General features: G+C 44.0%; 1 protein-coding gene across 1 annotated transcript in view; it reads left to right on the top strand.

The window, feature by feature from the left end:
* The window catches only part of AFF3 (ALF transcription elongation factor 3), a 478,488-nt gene that overhangs the window by 147,964 nt on the left and 318,135 nt on the right, over positions 1 to 12,389 (top strand). The window lies entirely within an intron of this gene.

Genomic DNA, 12,389 nt, shown 5'->3' with positions numbered 1-12,389 from the left:
TACCAGCAGTTCTCAACTGGTGTGCTGCAGTAAAATTTAAAACATGCAATACCTGACTAGTTGGGCACTGACCTCTTTTCCCTTAGATTGTCAAATGAAAAAATGACAACAGCCAACACAATAATAGCCATCTGGTGTGAATGAATCAGAATTATACCTATTTTTCGTCAGATCAGCAAACAATATAATATACTTTTTGGTGTGCCGCAGAATTTTAGTAATTAATTTATGTGTGCGTGAGATGGAAAAGGCTGGCATAAACAGATAATGAAAGAAATACAGATTTCACTTTCTGTATTTCAAGTGTTTCATTATTCTAGCAGTAGCCAGAATATCAAATGTTCCAGGAAGCTTAGTTATCACAAATAGCTATATTTATCTCTGTCTGGAGTTAAGAGATATTAAAGTAAATTGTTAGTTTCAAATTTAATATATCCTAGCCTTTCTAAAGCTGCATGTAGTCCTTGAATGTTTCATCCTGGGTAATTTGTTTCAATTTCTTGCAAATATTTAAATGTTCCTTAGATACAGTGTCAATCTAAATTGAAAGGAACATTCTGTAGGAAAGGGGCTTAGGTGTCCTTTAACAAAGTGACGAAGGAGGACTGACGGAGGCCTCTCTCTCCTCTCGGTCAGAGAACTTATCACGCTTCTGTGATAAGGTGAGTTAAATGTAAAAAGCTTTGCCCCATGGTGTCACCAGGAAGTTTAAATGTTATTAAGGTTTATCTTAATAAACATTTGTATTCATTTTTAAATAGAAAGGAAACAGCCAGGTACATGTTAAGCAAATCTTACTTTTGACATTCTGCCAGTGTTCTCAGGCAGCCATGATCCAACAGGATGGCCCTTGCAGAAGATCGTGAAGATGGTCCTTGCAGAAGATCATGAAGATGAAATTGTTTGTTATATTGATCTCTTGCATTTCTTGTCTTTCTGGGCCATAAAATAATAACATTTGTGTTAGGGCCCTCCAGAGAAACAGAACCAATAGTGTGTGTCTGTGTGTCTGTGTGCATATATATACTTATATAGATACAGAGAGAGAGTGCGCGAGAGAGAAGGAATTGGCTCTGTGACTGTGGGGGCTGACAAGTTCAGAGTCTGCAGGGCAGGCCGGCAGGCTAGAGGCTCAGAGACTCAGCTCTGGAGGCAAATTCCCTCTTCCTCAGAGACTTCAGTCTTTTTTCCTTAAGGCTTTCAACTTGATCAGATGAGGCTTGTCCACATTAGGGAAAGCATTCTGCTTTACTCAAAGTCTCTTGATTTAAGTGTTAATCTTATCTAAAAATACCTTCACAGTGACATCTAGACTAGTGTTACTTGGGTACCGTGGACTAGCCAAGTTGACACGTAAGATTAGTTATTGAAATATCATCATCAGTGTTGTTGTTACTGTCATTTACTGTGTGCCCAGTGCTATTCCAAAAACTTTACATGTATTACCTCCCTGGGTCCTCATTACAACCATGTCAAATCCATACTCTCACTATACCCATTTAACAGACGACAGAATTTTAGTCAGTGAGATCAGATAACTTTACAGTTCAGTAGCTAGTCTGACTTGGTTGTACACATGTGTGTCTTGCCTATAAGTCTTCCTTGAAGTCACAGCTGATTTTTTGCTCCTATTGTAGGTGCTCAGTAATTATTTACTGAATGAAGAGCAGTGGTTGCCATTTGTGGAACAGTTGTGAGGACTAGGCTAAGTACTCTAATCTTTAAAATAATGTAAGGGGCGAGGTATTTTAAACATTGAGGAAGCTGAGGTTCTGAGAACTTGGTAGTAGCCTGGACAAAATCATGGAGCTCTGAGTGATGGAGCCAGGACCTACTTTCAGGTCATTGAGATTTTTAAGCATCAATTAAAATTTACCAGGTATTGAAAAGGTAAAGTCAGCATGAAAGTATAGATGATCCTGGACATAAATAAATGTTATAGCCTTTTCCATATAATCCATGCATTCTGAATGGTCTAGGACTCTCTCCCCAATTATAACCACCCTCTCATAAACACTCTCATTTGGCAGACCACGTGTCATTAGACTTAGGATCTTTAAATAAAGCCTGTCACTCTTCTGAAATTTATTCTATTAAAAACCCTTCAGTTTACTTAAATTGTAGTATACCTGCATCTCCCCTTTATGCTCTGGTGTATCTTTGTGAATGACCTTTTGCTTTCTCTCCCGGCCTTTCAGATTAGGGTGTCATTGGTTCCTGTGCCTGCCCACCGTGAAATACATGGTACTTTTCTTCTGTGTTCTTCCTGAATACAAACTATCATTTTAGAATGTGAGTGTTTGAAGGTTTTCGACCTATTAAGTAGTCATAGATGTCCTTGGATTACACCTGAGTCTCATAGTGGCTCTCATCAACACCGATCAGGGACAATGCCACCATTAATCCAACTCCAGCTCCAGTCTGGACTGAGGGCAGCTGACTGGTGCCAGTAATTATTCAAGGAAAAACCTTTTCTTGATGAAGGCCATTAGTATTTGAAAGAATGTTTGCCTTTCTAACGGGTGTGTTTACACTTGGTAAGTCCTGTAATTTCTCCCAGTGAGCCAGCATCTGCAAACAAAGCGAATGCCCTCAACTCCTTTTCCTTCCTGGGGACTTCTGAGCCTGAAGTCGGACTCTCTCTGTTCCTTTAATATTGTGTAACCTCTCCTTGATATCCTAAAAAATTAGAACATGAAGTTACAGGCGGTAAACTGCATATGCACGCGGCCCCAAATGGCATTTCCTCCCGTCTTTGTAGGAATGTGTGTGGATTTGACAGATAACAGGAATGCCTTTATTCTCAGCTGGCTTCCATGTCCCTTCAGTCCTGGGTGGTCTGATGAGGGGTAAAGCTCGTCCTCACAGCAGGTCAGCTGCTGACACTCAGAATATGAAGCTGTCGGAAAGCGATCCCCCGGATTTCCTGGGAACTCGTGCCCACACGGCACTGCCAGGCCATCGCTGCTCCTGGTGCCCAGGTGAGGGATGAGCCAAGCTTCATGCGGGTGGCTCTTGTTAATCCTTCCTACCAGCAAACTCAGATCCTCTAATTAATACCCAGCTAATACCCAAACCTGTTTCCCAAAAGGCTGTTGTCTTGGAAGGACAGAAAGGAAGAAGCAAAGCAGAGGGGAAAAAATAGAGATGAAAAACACCAGAGTGTTGAGGTTATATTTACATTTCTGCCCGAGCATCTTAGAAATTCTCTAGCTCTCTCTATGAATATCTATCTATCATCTATCTATATCTATCTTTCAAGATAAGCTAGTTAGTATGAGTGTTTTTTGCTCTTCTGATTTTGGAGTATAAATGTGGAGGGGGGGGTGTGTGTGTGTGTGTGTATATATAGTTTTTAAAATATATCTTTATTGATTTCAGAGAGAGGAAGGGGAGAGGAAGACAGAAACATCAGTGATGAGTCATTGATCGGCTGTCTCCTGCACTCCCTCTGTTGGGGATTGAGCCTGAAACCTGGGCATGTGCCCTGACCGTGAATCGAACCATGATCTCCTGGATCCTAGGTCGATGCTCAACTGCTGAGCCATGCCGGCTGGGCGTGGAGGTGTATTTTTGTTTGTGTTTGTGTTCATGTTCTCACTTCCCATCTCCTTCCATCCCTTCCTTTTGTTTCTATTGAATGCCCCTCCCCTGATGGAGGATAGGTAGCTGGGTCACTCACCAAGAACAGTTTATTGAAGTTGCCTTTTTCCAAGCAGATGTCCTCAGTTCCTACCTCCATGTTTCTGAGTACTCTACCCTCAGCACCCAGAAGTGGAATGGAAAAAACTGAAGCGTATCCACATTTTGAGTTCATTCGAAATAGAGACATGGCGAGAGAGTTGTAGGACAGACCATAGGCCTTATGGGGTGAGGCTATTTGTAGGGTCCTGGGAAATAGCCATGGTGGGACCGAGGCCTCAGGAATTCTCAGCCATCATTGGTAATGTAAGGTTGCACGTGTTCGTGGGGGGTGGCCTGCTGTCTGTGGGAATGGTTGAGGTTTTCAATCTCTTTCTTTCTAAATTGTACCCACTAGTGTAGTGAGACACTGACTTCTCAGCTGGGCTCATGGAGCTTTATTATCCTCAGTACTTACTTTTTAAAGGAATTCCTTAAGGAAAATACCTGCTTCCTTCAACCTCATTTGAGTTATAAACTGCTCAGTAAATATTTGTACAATGAATGAGTGACTGAGAATAATGGCCACAGATAACCTGTCTGGCTGGGTACAGTAAGGAGGAGTTTTTCAGAAAGGAACACAGCCGGTATCCAATATGCAGAAGTCCAGAATGACAAACAGGCTGTATTTCATGCTGCAGCAGCAGTTTATTGGTGGTGGTGTCCCCATGAGCACCATGTTGAGAGGGGTTCTGAGGTTCTTCATGATTCAGGAGGAAAGAATGCCACTCACGCTGGAGGTGACAGGAGTCACTTGCCATCCCTGTGCTAATAATAAACATCAGGTGACCTCCTTTTGTCAGACATAAAGGTGTTGGGGTGTTAGGAGGCGTGCAAACATACCCCCCCCCCCCCCCCCCCCCCCGTTTCAGAACTGATTGAGAAGTAAGACCTAAACGACAGTCAAATGTAGGTAGAAATCTCAGCTGATAAAGGGGAACAGATGAAGTGGCCATTGATCTGTGTTTCTTTTCCCTAGAATTAAATCTGCCAGCCACAGTGGTCCTGGGTCATGAGGGACACAGCTGCAGCCTCTCCTGAGGGGCCAATCCTGCCCAGCTCAGCTTCCTGCCTGGCAGGAGGTCAAAGCAAAGTACACAAAGTCTTGGTAGAAAGATCCAGAGAGACAAGGCTCAGCCAGGTGAGGCTCAGCCAGGTGCGCTGATCCTTCTGCCTTAGGCAGTAATAGGATGTGGCCTCCTGCCAAGGAGGGAGTTGTGAGTGCGGGCTGAGTGGGGTTTGGAAGTGCTCCTTCCCAACTCGCCCCTTCTGAGGAATCGGGGGCAAGCTGCTTCTGCTCTGGGCCAAATGAGAAGAGGGAACACTGACTCTGTAATCAGTTACATGCTAGCATCTACTCTAATACAAGGCGTTTAGAAAGTCCACCAGGATCTACCTCCTTGTTCTGTCTTGGTCCAGTGCAACCCTCACTCTTGGGTTAAGTTCCGAGGCATCTCTTGGTCCATCCCACAGGTGGAGATTTTGCAGGGCATTTCTTCTCTGTTCTTATTCTTTGCTCCCTGACAGGTGATTTGCTCTGATTATCTTTACCTGCTTTTGAGGCACTTAAGGGCCACACGTTTGAGGCCCCCATAGGTTTTAGGAAATTGCCTCTGCATCTCTTTCTATGGTGGGTCTCTGAGGAGGCTTCTTGCAAACTTTATGACATACAGAACTTTATGAAAACTCACATAACATATTCACCTTCTAGACCAGAAACTGCCCGGTCAGTAGGTCAAACCGTGGAACTAAAAGAGACCACACACTTGATCTGGACATCACCATCTCGACCATTGTCCCCTTGGGCGGTATGTTCGAGAGAAGCATCAGGAGTCCAGCCCAAGTCCGGCTTCTGATGGGGAGCCGTTGGGCATGGCTTTCGCTCTTGCTGTGTTGCATGTATATAAGGCCCCTGTCAGTGCGTGTGCTGAGGTTCTAAACCAATCTGCAGGAACGGCGGGCTGCCCAGAGAGGCGGGTGCCCTGAGCAGGCGTGCATGGTGGGCAGTGTGCAGAGGAGTCACAGGACCCGAGGAAGGTCATGATGCTCAGCTGGGGTCGACACTGAAGTCACAGTCTGCTCCCCTCGGGACAGTCCTATTCTTAAATACCTCCAGCTGCCTTTAGTTCCCTTTTCCGCCGCTATCAGTTGTGTTTAAGACTCTTTCAAATGCTTAACAGAAATACCACCACCTCTAGTTTAAGCTCCAAGCTTCCTTGATGGGTCTTCCAAGGAACTTGTTCCAAGGCATCCCTAAGCCTTTAATCTTCAGGATGTTGCACTCATCTGAAATATCTCAGGTGAAATAACGTCACCAGTGGTACAGGACTCAGAATTCTGTCCCGTCGTCTTCATTCCATTAGGCTCCTTTCTGGAAATATACATCTGTTTTAATTATGAGCTTATATATTATCTGACATGCAAATCTAGTTTGCCCTTCTATGAAATTCACTGCAGTGTAACTTCTAGGAGCATATTTCACATCAGTAAAACCCCCATATTATTGAGGCTGTATGTGGTCAGGAATAGAGCAAGATCTTGGTTGCACAGGGAAGTAAATTGGAAAACAGGATTAACCAGAAGTCCACAGGGTCACGTGGAAACTGTTTACCTTGCTGCCTGTCTGCCTAGCCTTTTAAAGTCTTGAAAATGCATTCATTGGTTCTGAGAGTATGGAACCGACGTCGAAGAGCATTTTGTACATTCCTGACACAGATCAATTCGAGATGCAGTCCTCACTCCAAGTTCTTACAGCTTAGCTGGACAGACAGACATATAAAATTGCAGTGGAGTTTGTAAGGTGACTTAAGTGTTTTGGGTGTAGCACTGTCCCCGAGCAAGGAGAGTCAGCGCCGTCTGCCTGGTCCCTTGCACAATTGGCTGGTGGTACTGTGGCGGATGGAGTGCAGGAAAGGTCATTAACACAGGGACACTGGAGTAGAACATTCTCTTGGTGGTGGCTGTTACTTACCCCAAGTAACTGGAGAATGCTCTGTTTCCAAATCCTGTTTTCTTTAATCATCATAAAACCTGGGATGAGGAGACGTGTCTTCTGAAATGCTCTTTTTCAAAGAGAAAAATGAGCACAGAGAGCTGTGTCACCTGTACACTGATAGCGTTGCTGAACTAGGAAGGTAAACGCGCCTACCCTCTACAGTTACGAAGACAGCGCTGTTTAACACCTCGGGCTCCAGCTTCCCGGGGACTGAAGAGGGTACATAGCAAATCTTAGGATGCACATTATTTGTACTTATAGTATGTTTATATATGAAAGTATCATGGTGATCTCTGAACAGTGCCCCATAAATAAGTGGTTTTAAGTACTCAGTGAAATGGAAAAAGAAAATATTCCATCACTGTTCTTCCAATACCTCAACTAGCCCTCACAGCCAGGCTCCTTCTGGATTCATACTCAGGTCCAGTCTTTCTTGGCCATATAGTACCTTTTCTGTCCCTAAAAAAAAGAATTAGATAATTTGGCTTCCCTTGGTGGCCGGACACTGATTGCTCCATGAGGCAGAGTGTGTAGCTTGCTTTCCTGACATCCTAGCAAGTAGCATCAGCTCAATAACTATTCAGTGAATGATGACTCTTGGGTCCTAACTCATAATACCTAGGGCATAGGCCAACCAAAAATGATGAGAAAGGGAAGACACCATTATATTTATTTCATCATTTTGTTACAAAACAAATGGACCCTAGCGTCATGATAATCCATGCTTAGTCAGTGTCTTAAAACAATGAACCAGCTGTAAGATTATGAAGTTTAAATAACAGAGACATTCTGTGACTTTAAACGCTCTTCCGTGTGCATTTCAATCCCAAATCTTAAACCAGTGGTGGTTGGAACTCCAGCATGTAAAAGCTTAGTCAAGTTACTGAATGACACCTGGATGTACTGTGAGCGCCATTGTAAATGCGTGCTTTAAAAAAATGCACACCTGCCCAGTCTCATTAAAGTCTCACAGAAATGGAACATGTCCTTGAGAACCACAGATTGGAAAATACAGGTACTTGAGCTTGTGTTTGGAGGCTGACTTCCTGGGTCCCCGTGGTAAACTTATCACATTAATAATGGCTGATGCTTTGAAGAAATATAAAAGCCCCCCAGTAGGTCTTCATAGTAGGTACAGGCATTAATCAACACAGACACAGATTTGAACCCCAGTCATAGATCACCCTGTTCAGAAAGAAGCCCAGTTGGCCCCAGACCACAGAAATGTAGTCGTTGTGTGAAAGGGAGAGAAAGAGGGAGGAAGCGAGGGAGGAAGGGACAGGAATCTACTCACCAACCAAAGAATTTCCTTCACCCTTCTCAAAACAGGCTTCTGGCACAGTCACACGGCCACATGGTGTTCGTGGCTGGGTGGGGGCTCAATCTGGACTCTGAGACTGGGAACACCAGCCTCCACGGGCCACGTGGCAGACACAGCTGGCAGTGCAGGCTCAGGATCCCTGTGCACTTGGAACCCATGTTCCTGTGAGCTCTGCAGGCCCTTCCCGAGGACCGGCTGCCTGTTCAGCTCTGCTTGTCTGCCTCGTTAGCAGATTGCAGTCCTCGCAAAAAGAGGTACGGAAGTCGTTTCATTCTTCAGGCATGAACCGTGCTTTCATCGTTTCTTAATATCCCGGGATTTTCTTTTTTCCTGAATTTGAAACATGTAATGAAGTCAGGTATTGATTTAAAAAAATAAAAGTTCTAAATGTGTGATAGAGCATTTAATACTCCTGGTTCTCCCTCGCTGCACATGTCAGACTACATGTAACATGATACTCACGCTCCTACGTTCCTTGGCGTTCCGGCCTCTTTAGTTGTTTGCAAAGCTAATTTAAAGCTATTTTGGTTGTACAGTGTTACACTGAAACATTTATTTAAAAATTTTGAGTTGCCTTTTACTTTACTGCACCACAAACTTGAGTCTGGATCAAGGGAGGGCAGTGCAGGGAGATGTCAGGGGATATGTCAGAGGTGCTTTGCCTTACGAGGGCATTTTTCTGTGTGGATATTTTTTCTGTGCTGTGAGTAATGTTTTTTTCCAGGTGGTCACTATGAGAAGTCCTAGGGAACAAGAAACTAGATTCATTAAAAAATATAACTGAGGCCAACATAAAATTATACCGAAGGAGGTAGGCAATCAGACTTAGTGATGAAATGAAGGAATGTGCTCTTTCTTCTCGAACTGAGTGGGTCTGGAGACTTTATTTTGATTTAGTAATATAAGTGGTTGTGAGTTTTCTCATAGTTCTGTTTACGCAGGCCATTTCTTAAATAATCGCCTGAAGTTAAATTGGTCTAAAAATGGTTTTTGTACTTCTTTAAAAGGGGGCTTCAATGTACGGCAGTTCATTCAAACCCTGAAAGTTGGGTTTCCGCAGGTTTATATGATTTGTACATAGCACAGTGCTCTGCAGGGTGTTTTGTGATCAGAGTTCTTAGAGTCAGAGGCTGTTGGCTCCCGAGAGCTGGTCTGAGCTTACTGCGGACTGGACAGATCCCTTGGCGCTGGGATGATCAAGTTCTTTGTCTGGGTGAACTGAGGTGGCGGCCGTCACAAGCGGCAGCAGAGGTGTTACTTTATTCTGCAAATCACCCGGGGTCTGCCTGAGCAACTGTGTCTTGTTTTCTGGCTTCTTTCTGTGTTTCCTGTTGAGAGTGAGTAGGACTGGCCTTGTTTACCCCAAGTGATGTGATAAAAAAAAGAGTAACCTCACTTATGCAGATGCAGTTACTGAGCTTTTGAAGGAAGATTCTTTTATCAGGAGTAGCTTTCAAGTTCCACCTGATGCTACCGGCAAACAAAGTCCTGCTTGTTCTGCTTTTATGCCCCAAAGATGACCTCTAAATATCAGCCTCCACTTGTAAATATCTATGAGGACAAAGACCTTTAGGAAACTTCCTTCAAGGAGGGGTCGCTGCCTTCTTACCATGCATATTGAAAATACAGAATGCTACTTGGCTACCATTTTGAGGTTTTCATGAAATTATTTAGCCTTAAACTTTCATTTCCTTCTCCGTATTAGTACATCTGTCCCACAATAGCTTTATGGACTCTGAAGCGTGAACTCGCCTCCCACGTGCTCTAATGGCCTCTTGGCACACACTTGTCATGGCTCTCTGACCAGGGCACTGAGTATCTTAAAGGTTTGAGCCCTGGAAAGACTCTGGGGCTGGGTTGCTTCCAGCTCACTTAGAAACCTTTGAAAGATTGTCTAATTGCTCATCTCCTAGCTTTTGACCTCTAAGCAAGTGTTGGCTTGCACAGATAGGGACATACTGAGCAGTGGGAAGAGGAAAGGGGCAGATCTCACAGCTTTTCCTTCAAGGAGACAGGAAGCCACTCTCTCAAGAGTTTCAGTACCACCTTACACAGCAGCTGACACCTGAGCCTGTGGGAGACCCCAGGGGCCGGTGGGAGACCTCAGGGGCCTCAGGGGCCAGTGGGAGACCTCAGGGGCCGGTGGGAGACTCAGTAGAAGTGGACCAGGATTGGCAGCACATTGCCGGGCCACAGTGTTCTTATTTAGATTTTTTGGAGATTTACATTTGTGGGCAAAATCCTGATTGTGCTTGACTTTAGAAATTGTATTTTAGTTTTTAAAATTGTTTTCATAACAGAGGAAAGAAGCCAGGTTTCTAGAAAGAGGGCTACAGGAGCATTAAGTGTGTGTGGTGTTTCTGAAGCACGATGAGGGCTGATTAAGGTATAGATCATTCCTAATTCTCCTGCAGCCTTGCAGCCTTGCAGGCTTGCCCACGTGTCCGGGGCCTGGGTGTCCAGGGGGGCCGTCAAAGTCAGTGTAGGAAATGAAGATTGCACTTAATCAAACTGCTCTTGAGGGGCCCTAAATTTCTCATTAAAAAAAGCTTATGCCTTTTCTAATATATTCAGCCCTCTATGGGTATGTATTTGTGAGGTAGCTGGTGTGGGTTTAGGGGTTTCATTGTATGAAAAATATGTCTCTTTAAACAGTGGAACACAGCCCAGTGGGGAGATGAGGAGCGTGAAGTTGTGCCTGACCCGCTCCCGCACTGCGCAGCCACACTTACTGTAGAGAAAGGCAGATGCAAGCAGGAGCTCTGTTTTAATTACAGGCATACCTCATTTTATTGCACGCTGCTTTATTGTGATTCACAGATGTTGCATTTTACAAATTGAAGGCAAGACCCTCCACCAGCAGAAAGATTACGATTCATGTTATTATGGATCGTTTTATTGCGGAGTCTAGAACCAAACTGCACCATCTCTAAGGTCTGCCCATACTTCTGTGCTTTCGCTCCCATGTGTTTGAACTTGCCTTTCTCATTCCATCAGCTTGCTTTGTCTCTTTTCCAGGCATATGTATATGGGGATTCTGGTATTGTACCTAGCGGCTTATGTTATGACTGTGACTCCATGGCAGGGAGCTCCATGAGGAGTAAGGCTAAATTATTTATTTTTGTATCCTTTGCTCTCCTGGCACAGTTGAATTGGGTGGGGCTCAATCAATGTTTACTAAATGTATGAAGGATGACTTCATTTTCCTGTAAGCAGCCTTTGCAGATATTAATTTAAAAACTTAGCCAAGACTGCACAGTTGCCTATAGCATAAAAGGGACACCAACTTACTTCCCAATGTTACCAGTTTCTGGTCCATAGTTGTGAGACCTTGTTTTAGTCCCTGATAATGAAACTCTCTGGGAAAGGGAGATCAGCTTGTGTGAGCCTTGGGACAATGGAAGCCATCTAATTGAACAAACACATACTGAGTGTCTTCTGTATGCTAAGCCAATGTCAGGGCCTGGGTCTGCAGCCCTACTCTGTGTGTGCCCTTCACCTTGCCCTCCACCTGCACAGCCACAGAGATGAAGGGACTGCACCCCAGGAAAGCACAGAAAGTCGGCTTAAAGGCAGTGGAAGGCTGAGATTTCAGCATGCTGTCTTCATTTTTGAGTCATCCCTTCTTTATCCAAGATGAATTGCTGAGCATCCATTCCACAGACTACAGTTGGATACCTACTGTGTGCCAGGTGCTATGCTGTCCGCTGAGAACACAAGACATTAATATGTGGACCTTGACCTCAAACAGATCAAAAGCAATAGACATAAATTCCTAGATCATTCTCTGTGACAGTGAAAATTATTTCTTGGAAGGGCCTGCATTCATCTGTAGTAATAAGCATATTATGTAGGAAAATACTACTGAGCTTGAAAAAAATAGAGATTGATCATTCATGCGAAGCCTGAAGTAAATTTTAATGAATCAATATGTGCAAAAGGAAATAAATGTGTAATCATCATTATCATAAAACAACCTTAGTCATTTGCATTTGATGCTGCAGATCTAAAATAGAAATCCCATTTTGTGTATGGACACAGGAAAATTAAGTTGATGAAAGAGCATTTTGGGTTTTATGTGTCATTTTAATAGTTTCTTAGTCTGAAATGTAGCATGTGATAGAGTGACCTTGTGATGTTGCTGCTTTTGCCAGATCAATGTTGAATTTAAAGCAATGAGCTAACCTAAAGAGAAGTTTGGGTTTATGTGTAATGTGACAGACTGAAGAATGAATGGGGATAGTGATGAGAAGCCGGATTTCCCCTCCGTCACCTTCCTGAAGGTGACAGCGCTCTTACAGGTGCAATATTTAGATGCATTCAGCTGTTATTTAGTGACCACTAACCACATGCCAGGTGCCGTGCCGATTGCTGTGGGCAGATTCACAGAGG

The sequence above is a fragment of the Miniopterus natalensis genome, chromosome 13 (assembly GCF_054644295.1).
Source record: "Miniopterus natalensis isolate mMinNat1 chromosome 13, mMinNat1.hap1, whole genome shotgun sequence".
In the NCBI taxonomy this organism is placed as follows: domain Eukaryota; kingdom Metazoa; phylum Chordata; class Mammalia; order Chiroptera; family Miniopteridae; genus Miniopterus; species Miniopterus natalensis.
This window is presented reverse-complemented; position numbering and strand designations above follow the sequence as displayed.